Source organism: Haliotis rubra, unplaced genomic scaffold (assembly GCF_003918875.1).
Source record: "Haliotis rubra isolate DU_JTF1 unplaced genomic scaffold, ASM391887v1 Scf1855, whole genome shotgun sequence".
In the NCBI taxonomy this organism is placed as follows: domain Eukaryota; kingdom Metazoa; phylum Mollusca; class Gastropoda; order Lepetellida; family Haliotidae; genus Haliotis; species Haliotis rubra.
This window is the reverse complement of record NW_025765842.1, coordinates 38,249-48,242: the sequence shown is the minus strand read 5'-3', so window position 1 is coordinate 48,242 and position 9,994 is coordinate 38,249. Positions and strand designations below refer to the sequence as shown.

The following is a 9,994-nucleotide window of genomic DNA, read 5'->3' as shown; positions in this document are numbered from 1 at the left end:
CGACTTACATCAATACCAGGGTATTACACGATAACACTGTGAGGGTACAGGCGACTTACATCAGTACAAGGGTATTACACGATAACGCTATGAGGGTACTGGCGACTTACATCAATACAGGGGTATTACACGATAACGCTATGAGGGTACAGGCGACTTACATTAATACAAGGGTATTACACGATAGCGCTGTGAGGGTACAGGCGACTTACATCAATACAAGGGTATTACACGATAACGCTATGAGGGTACAGGCGACTTACATCGATACAAGGGTATTACACGATAACGCTATGAGGGTACAGGCGACTTACATCGATACAAGGGTATTACACGATAACGCTATGAGGGTACAGGCGACTTACATCAATACAAGGGTATTACACGATAACGCTATGAGGGTACAGGCGACTTATATCAATACAAGGGTATTACACGATAACGCTATGAGGGTACAGGCGACTTACATCAATACAAGGGTATTACACGATAACGCTATGAGGGTACAGGCGACTTACATCAATACAAAGGTATTACACGATAACGCTATGAGGGTACAGGCGACTTACATCAGTGCAAGGGTATTACATGATAACGCTATGAGGGTACAGGCGACTTACATCAATACAAGGGTATTACACGATAACGCTATGAGGGTACAGGCGACTTACATCAATACAAGGGTATTACACGATAGCGCTATGAGGGTACAGGCGACTTACGTCAATGCAAGGGCATTACACAATAACGCTATGAGGGTACAGGCGAGCTAATGACAGAATCAGTCAGTGACCAGAACTTTATTCAATATACGTTCATACACAATATGGTTGTAGATAATTGAGCGACAATGTGTATATTTCCCTAAGCACAGATAGCATTTGGGAGTTTGAGGGAGATCACGTTCAGTGGCGAATCTGAGTGACTCTAACTGTAATATTATCTTTTCTGTGATTCGTTGTACAATTGTTCTCCCTATTTGAGCTCGTGTACTCCAAGTGCGTTTACAAGCAAATATAACTAGTGTGAATGTCTAGTTTCACGTTCCGACCACACTCTCTCCCAAGAACACTGAACAGAATTGTAATGAAATGACAAATGGAAACCATGAACACTCCGAAAACACTAGACAGGTCCTGAATCGTCACTTTTCATCTGTTCAGATAGACCATCAAAGTTTTTGGATACCGAAGGTAATACTGACATTATAGCATATCGAACACTGGTTGTCATGTAACATTAATAAAGTTTTTAAAAATATCTAATCATTTCATGTGTGTCCTGTCAAGTGTATGTTGCGGCATACTGAGTGAGTAGTAAGCACTGACGGTAGAGCATTTTTCATTAGCAGCAAAATCTCTACATATGTACACTGTAGCAGACTTAATTTGAAATTGACAAATCATAATGTGTTTATATACCACTTAACACGCTGTCACTAGAATGTGTTGTCAGGACGCAGTTGTGTACAGTTCGCCGTCGTGTGGTAGAAGTACTGTAGGTAATTCAACATTATTCCAAATCAACACATCGCTTTTATTTCAGCAACATTGTTGTGTCACTTTTTTCTGGTGCTTCGATCACCTGATTGTCTGTGCATACAGGTGTTTACTGTTGTGTGACGTCAGGCAGCAAACACTGACTTTGGTATTCAAATTGTGTGTGTGGCGGGATCTACAGTTCGGGTAGAACACACCTGCGCCTTTCGCCAGATCTTGGCGATCTATTCCTGTAGTTCACCTTTTACATACGTTTTACCTGTTACCTATGGAAGTGAAACCGGTTATTCTCCCGCATTGACAGTATATATTAACGTACGCAAGTAGGCAACTGTAGATATATATCCACTTGTGGAGGGCATACAAATATGAAATACATAAAGTACTGGGCTGAAGTCCAGCTAAAAAGGGCGTTCTTTAAATAATCAAGGCTGAATCCATGTCAGATCCAGTCAGGTAAGTTACCATTCAGTCGCCCCCTCTCTCATCCCCACCACCCCCACCCCACAAAAAAAATGAAAGTAAGAAAAAAAGAAAAGAAAAGGAAAAATGTAGCCAATGTGATATCACCTCAGCTCGTGAAGCACGATTTATATACTTAATATATTTAACCAAACCTCAACTTATATTGACTCCTGGGTGGAGTAGGGTTTACTTAGAGATAATAAGTGCAAGAAACTGACTCTTGCCGTTGTGCTCGGGTGTACTCGCAAGTTGTAGATTGTAGCGAAAAGATGTAGCTGCTACTGGATCCCAGTTAAAACTAAAATGTTAGCCGGGAATGAGCCCGTAAAGAAACAAGGCGCTAAACCAACACACAAAGAAACATGCATCAATTAACATCAGCATTCTGACATTTAACATGTTCTCAAATCAACATAAATCAACACTGGGATCGCACTGTGGCAGTACAGAACTGTGTGGCAGTACGAATACACGGGTACCATAATACAAGAGCAGTGATGAGAGCAATAAAGCCAATGATGGTAATATTCACCTCGGCATCAACACTGGGATCGCACTGTGGCAGTACAGAACTGTGTGGCAGTATGAATACACGGGTACCATAATACAAGAGCAGTGATGAGAGCAATAAAGCCAATGGTGGTAATATTCACCTCGGCATCAACTCTGGGATCGCACTGTGGCAGTACAGAACTGTGTGGCAGTTTGAATACACGGGTACCATAATACAAGAGCAGTGATGAGAGCAATAAAGCCAATGGTGGTAATATTCACCTCGGCATCAACTCTGGGATCGCACTGTGGCTGAATTGCAGTATGAATACACGGGTACCATAATACAAGAGCAGTGATGAGCAGGTAATATTCACCTCGATCAACTCTGGGATCGCACTGTGGCAGTACAGAACTGTGTGGCAGTATGAATACATACCATAATACAAGAGCAGTGATGAGAGCAATAAAGCCAATGGTGGTAATATTCACCTCGGCATCAACTCTGGGATCGCACTGTGGCAGTACAGAACTGTGTGGCAGTATGAATACACGGGTACCATAATACAAGAGCAGTGATGAGAGCAATAAAGCCAATGGTGGTAATATTCACCTTGGCATCAGTAATCTAACTTTGAAGAAAGGGCTAAGCAGAGAGTGTCCAGGGTTTCAACATCACAGACAATGCTGGTCTCCTCTTGCATTGAGATGTAATATAAGATGAGAGGCAAGAGTTAACTCCCTTTTTATACCACTCTTTGGCAGACGATTCGGGGATAGGATCATTGTAGCACTTTGCAAATCATTCTGTCTAAATCGAGTAAAGTCTGAACATAGCACCCCAATGCCCCTTACTGAATATGCAGGAACAGTGTATAAGAGGATGATACACTGTCGCACACCGTAAAACACTGCATCACAACACTATGAATAAATGGTAGGAGTTACTTACATAACTATTTGGAAAACCTGCTATAATACATATCATACATTATAATTATAGGTGTAATTATTTCAGTAATACGTACATTATTTCACGTCCTTGCCGACAGATGCAGTGAGCTCCAGGCGTTGTTTCCATTCAGTATTTCACGTCCTTGCCGACAGATGCAGTGAGCTCCAGGCGTTGTTTCCATTAAGTATTTCACCTCCTTGCCTGCAGATGCAGTTAGCTCCGGGCGTTGTTTCCATTAAGTATTTCACGTCCTTGCCGACAGATGCAGTAAGCTCCAGGCGTTGTTTCCATTCAGTATTTCACGTCCTTGCCGGAAGATGCAGTAAGCTCCAGGCGTTGCTTCCATTAAGTATTTCACGTCCATACCGGAAGATGCAGTAAGCCCCAGGCGTTGCTTTCATTAAGTATTTCACGTCCTTGCCGGAAGATGCAGTAAGCTCCAGGCGTTGCTTCCATTAAGTATTTCACGTCCATACCGGAAGATGCAGTAAGCCCCAGGCGTTGCTTTCATTAAGTATTTCACGTCCTTGCCGGAAGATGCAGTAAGCCCCAGGCGTTGTTTCCATTAAGTATTTCACGTCCTTGCCGGAAGATGCAGTAAGCTCCCGGCTTTGTTTCCATTAAGTATTTCACGTCCTTGCCGGAAGATGCAGTAAGCTCCAGGCGTTGCTTCCATTAAGTATTTCACGTCCATACCGGAAGATGCAGTAAGCCCCAGGCGTTGTTTCCATTAAGTATTTCACGTCCTTGCCGGAAGATGCAGTAAGCTCCAGGCTTTGTTTCCATTAAGTATTTCACGTCCTTGCCGGAAGATCCAGTAAGCTCCAGGCTTTGTTTCCATTAAGTATTTCACGTCCTTGCCGGAAGATCCAGTAAGCTCCAGGCGTTGTTTCCATTAAGTATTTCACGTCCTTACCGGAAGATGCAGTAAGCTCCAGGCGTTGCTTCCATTAAGTATTTCACATCCTTGCCGGAAGATGCAGTTAGCTCCAGGCGTTGTTTCCATTCAGTATTTCACGTCCTTACCGGAAGATGCAGTAAGCTCCAGGCGTTGCTTTCATTAAGTATTTCACGTCCTTGCCGGAAGATGCAGTAAGCTCCAGGCGTTGCTTCCATTCAGTATTTCACGTCCTTGCCGGAAGATCCAGTAAGCCCCAGGGGTCTCTTCATATTGCGTTTCTGACATATTGGTTTCATCCCGACCTAACAAGTAGACCTCAAAAGGCAATAAAATGCACACCACATAATGCTTTATTATTTTTATTCAAACGTACGGTTGTTTTCTAAAAGTCGAAAATTAACAAACAAAACACTCTCTCTCTCTCACACACACACACACACATACCACAGAGATAAATTGAAAAAACGCACACACCAAAACAACAATGCCAAATCCAAACAAAATCGAACAAAAAAAACAAAACAGGCCAACAACTCAAAATAAACATCCATGTTAACGCTGACTGCGTCTGTAAGTCGAGTAGATTCCACTCCAATGCATAAAATAGGGAGGCGTGGCTGAATGGGGGGAGGGGTGTTGTAGTATAGAGGGTGAACGGCTTACATAACATACAGACTCTATATATTCGGACACTTGACGTAATTACATTGACTTACATGTCATTTCAGTGTAGAATAAATACTTTTCATGAAGTGAGTTTAGGATAGATCTTGGTAAAATATGACAGGCAAATTTGAAATCATCTCTGCTATGCGCACATAATTTCAGTTCAATTTTCCGACCACTATTTAACTAATGACATCACATTTATCAACTTACGTATAGTTCCACAATGCACAATCCCATAGGTCGCCTTGTTAACCCCTTGGATGCCGAATGTTTTTCGGGCGCACATTTTCGTAAGGTTTAAAAAGTGAGCGTTGTGCGAGTATTGTGCTCGCATGGTCCTGGATCTCCGTACGGGTATAAAATTACACATAAATATAGACTGTTAAATTTCCTATCCGTTGGTAAAAATATAAGTGCCACTACCTCGGCGGTTTGACAAATGGACACTGCTATATGTTTTCCGAAATTTTGTTATGCGTTAAAAAGCAGTAAATGTCTCCGCCCTTTCTCGTGCACCGATAAAAGCACTGTGATACGACTTTTAAGGCTCCTTGCCGCAAGGCATAATCGCTTGAAAAAATCACCAAGGTGCCGACAGTGCTGAAGTTGTTTCTGCAAAAATCTCAAAGCTCTAGGCCCATTAGCAAAGGGCAGATAATTCAAATTAATTCAAAATTTCAATTTCCAAAGCAATTATCTACGAAACAACGTGTCCAACGACTGCCAATTTTTTTGGGCAGGTCCGATTACCTTCAATTTCAACTTCAGGAACCATGGGGCTAAGAGTCTATATCAGGGGCCAGAAACGGTGGGTGCCGTTGTTTAAACGTCGTGTGGACGACCCACACAACCCATTGACATGTTGCACAACGACGTGAAGCTGATTCCCAGGGCTAACTGGTGGTGTCATCAGAAGTGACCTGTCGTTAACGGGTTCGACGCCGGGGCGCTTTTAAGCCCGATTTACTGCAGTATTTCACGTTGCAGGTGCTTGTTATGTTTCGTACATCGACCACAGGTTTTTTTTGTTACTATGGATTGTAAGCCCTGTGTCTTGGCTTTCAGGTCATGTGCGACACGTGCGGGTGTCGTCACGTTTTCCCACCCTTAAAGCCACCCGAAGCTAAGCCCCATGCGTGTGACGGGAGCCAAAACAGCTCAGATTTGATACCACAAAGGGTCCGATCTGTGCATTAAACAACCAATCAACGATTGGCGCTTTCAGTCGTAATTCCCGCCACTTGGTTGGCTTCCATGTCTCACTCAGAAACTCTCGGATTAGCCATTACAATCAAAACATCAGAGCAAAGCTTGTGTGCCCCACCCAAACAAGTCACTCTGCAAACGTGACACCAATCAAGGCTCGATTGAAGACAATGTTGTAAATAAGAATTAAATATCACAAACGAGTTCCCGTTTTCTCTCCACATGGAAATATAGACAATACCAAGGCTACAGGTTTTATTCATCCTTCCGGACAGCATCAAACTAGGTGCAAACATAAGAACAATGAGTTCGCCATCACACCAGGCGGAACTAAAGACAATACCAAGAGGGAAATAAGGCTTTGGTCGGACCCTTGATCCAGCTATCATTACCCCTACTGCTTTTGAGTCCCCCCGGCACTCAAAAGCCTTATAAAAAGTTTGAGACGTTAGCGAGATACGAACGCCCAATGTTATACCTCACAGCCACACCACTTAACTGACTGAGCTACCGGGGACATGGTTCAAGTATGTCGGTTTAACGGGTCTATCCTGGGATAGCGAACTGATCATGTGACATGACGTGTTGACAGGATACTATATTGGGCTCACTTGGTAAGTGTTAAATATTTTGCTTGGGGGGTAACACTGTGCCGTACGGTACGATCAATAATTCCTGTCTAACAAACCCTCTCCCTGGCCCATCTCTCAAGTAGTACAAGTTAGGCTCATCGGCTTTCATGTCCACTTTTTCTATGTTGTAAGTTTTGACTGACCATATTGGGTCAGTGGCTCGCTTACGGCTATCACCCTCGTGTTCCCCCAGCTGGTATAGAGACCTCATTAGGGCCCTATCTGGTATCTGTTTCTCCTTCCCACGCAATGGAGCAGCCGACTCTGCCACTATTGATTTTAGTTTGATAGCGTCTGCCGGTTTCTTGCCGGTGAGACGGGTGGCTTCATGGTTGATTGCCGACACCACCTTAGGTAACCTCGCGACCCATTCAGTCAATCGCTTCCCCGGGGTGGTCATCTCTTTCGCATACTGATGTCCGAATAAGCGCTCAGCCAAAGTCCTATTGAATCTCTCAACAATGGCTTGGCTGCGATGGGCTTGTCGTGCCACGCCTGACCTTTGTATCGTGTTTGTCTAACAGGTGTGACACGACACCCATGAACTCCCGCCCGGGGTCAACTTGCAGCTCTGTTGGCCACGTCAGCGGACTGCGTTTGTATATGCGTTCGAATCCTCTGGCTACCTGGGCAGAGTCTTTCGCGGTCAAGGGTTCGGCTTCCTTGTAGCGACTGGCCACATCCACGACGGTTAAGGCATACTTGTACCTCTTGTCGTGGGGTAGGAACAGTAGGTCTGCCTGGTGAACACTATTGGGTATGTTAATAACAAACTTCCCTTCTAACTTGTTTGAGTGGCAACTTCCTTCTAGGCACGTAGCGTGGTGCCGGTAAATAGATCTGCCACAGGGCTTGTTTTTTCAAGCCACGCTTTGGCCTCCTCCGGGGGTACTCGCGCCATTTTAGCCAGCTTATCTACAGCGCTAGCTCCTTTCCAGTACCCACGCGGGCTATAGTAAATAGCCTCAAACTTTCTCTGGTTCCGTGACATGTCACCTAAACAGGGTATCCTGTTTATATATATCTAAACAGGGACGTCTTGTTTATAGTCAGTCCGTATATCCTATGCCCATCACTTCTAAGTGTGTTCATTTTATGTCTTAAGGTACGGGTCTTGAACAGGGCTTCCTTGAATCTGGCGTGTTTGATGTGTTGTTTAACCACATACTTCTTAACACCTTTCGCCTTCCGGATCTCACCATTGTCGGCCTTCAGGATGGAGTACATCTTAGGCCTCAAACCTATGTACTCGGCTATGGGCGTGCCAGCACATTCGTCCTTCATCTTACCTAGGACCTTTTTATTTACCGTGCTGTGTATGGCATGGTCCTTGGGGTAGTCGCTGGTGTCATACAAATCGAGGTGTTTTTTCATGTCCTCGTACACGTCCTCGGTTCGAATCTCCATCAGCAGGGAATCCGTGTCAGTGTACAGCACTTCACACCTGTCGTCGTACTGTTTCTTAAGCTCGTTGTAGTAAAAGTCGTACATCAGGTGTTTGGATAAATCGAGGATGCTCATCCCCACGTAAACAGGCCGGTTGAATTTTATGTGGCTTTTCTTCATGTGTAGGGCAACTAGGTCATCGGTGAATATCTTACTACGGTTGAATGCCGGACTGGCTATCAGTCTCCTGAGCTTGTCTTCCTCATTCGACCGAACCAGCTTCACGGTCACGCGTTTCCTCAGGTTCTCCATAGTCTTACCAAACACCGAGTTGTTCATGAGCTTGTAGAGATTTTTCGCAAAGTCACTGGTGGCAAGCTTTCGGAGGTCTGTGTTCATTCTGATGTAAAGGTTCCATCCAGGGGCTCTGGTTGAACACGAGCACCCTGTGTATTTTAGTCAGCCTCATACCCAACGACATGTACAGCTGTAGGTTGCGATAGTGAACGATGTACTTGGTCTTATTCATTAAGTTGGGCACGAGTTTTTCAACGTCTGCCACCCGCCCACCTAACAAGTTATGTTGGTACTCAGACATCCAGTCTGGGTTAACCCTCATACGTTCGGGGGCCAGGGGATAGCTGTTGTGTGATGTGTGTAATGCCTTGGGGTACTTTAAGTCAACCTCGAGGATATAACCTTTGTTTGAATCTGGTGCGATGCTCATAACATCGACCTCATGTGACGCCCATTCGAATCCCCCTGTGGGTAGATACTGGCTCATGGCCCAACCGTACAGGTTGATGGCGTCGAGGTAGAGAATATGATTGGTTGGCTTGCTCGGGTCGTAGCCCTTCATGTATTGATTATTTGCTTTCGTGTGTCGTTTGGTTGCCATGGAGATCCCACCTCGCAAGCCTTTCTCAATGAATAGGTGCATGTCGTAATCTGTGAGCAATTCCAACTTAACTCCGGTCTTTTTAAGCAAGGCATCCCACGACAGACCTGGGCTGGTGTAATACCATGCGGGGTCGAGTTTATACTGCTTGAAACATGTCCGCCTAAGCGTCTCAAACACGTCGGCTAACAGCAGTACATCTGTCCTCAAGTACAGGTCGTGATAGTCACCCAGATTCTTACAACCCAGTTTATTCCATACATTAATAGCGTGTGAGTAATCGTCTTGGGATATTGCCGAGTCTGTCAGATTGCTGTAAAATTCTCTGATGGGGGGTAGTCTGGTCTCGGCGAACTTGGCCCAACCATCCATGTACTCATAGGGGTACACACCCTTCCTCATCAGCAGGGGTCTAGTCTCGGCGTCTGTGTATCGATCGGTGATAGGGAAGGTATCGTTGGCCTTGACCAGACTGTCGAGTGACGACAGTAGGAACTGAACCGAGTCGATGAACCTCAGGCCGTTTAAGCTGAAGGAAATGTATCTCTCCATGTTGTTGGTGATGCACGTCAGGTTGCCGTCGATTTTAGCGATGGCCTGCATGATCAAGTGAGAGTCGTACCCTCTCAAGTTGTTGAAGACCACGGGGATGTTTATTGTCTTGGGGATGATTCTAAGCTTGAGGTTACATGTGCTGTGAGCGGCGCCTCTATACTTACCGGTGACGTGACAGTGATCTCTCACCGAATCACCGTTAAGTGGTGAGTCGCACACGTGACAATTAGTGCTACAGGCGTGAGCTAGCTGGTCGGCTTGGGTCATACTCATGGGGGCGACTGTATACAGGGCATTCCTAATAATTTTTTCTTCCTCCTGCAAACACTTTAGAAA

The 9,994-nt window shown here is 44.9% G+C and overlaps 1 long non-coding RNA gene across 1 annotated transcript; it reads right to left on the bottom strand.

Moving 5' to 3' along the window:
* Window positions 1–2,679: 2,679 nt before the first annotated feature.
* Window positions 2,680–5,167, bottom strand: LOC124273902. Its single transcript, XR_006897771.1, has 3 exons — window positions 3,660–5,167; window positions 2,949–3,604; window positions 2,680–2,738 (listed from the first exon to the last, which is right to left on the bottom strand). It is a non-coding gene; the product is annotated as an uncharacterized LOC124273902 (long non-coding RNA).
* Window positions 5,168–9,994: the final 4,827 nt, after the last annotated feature.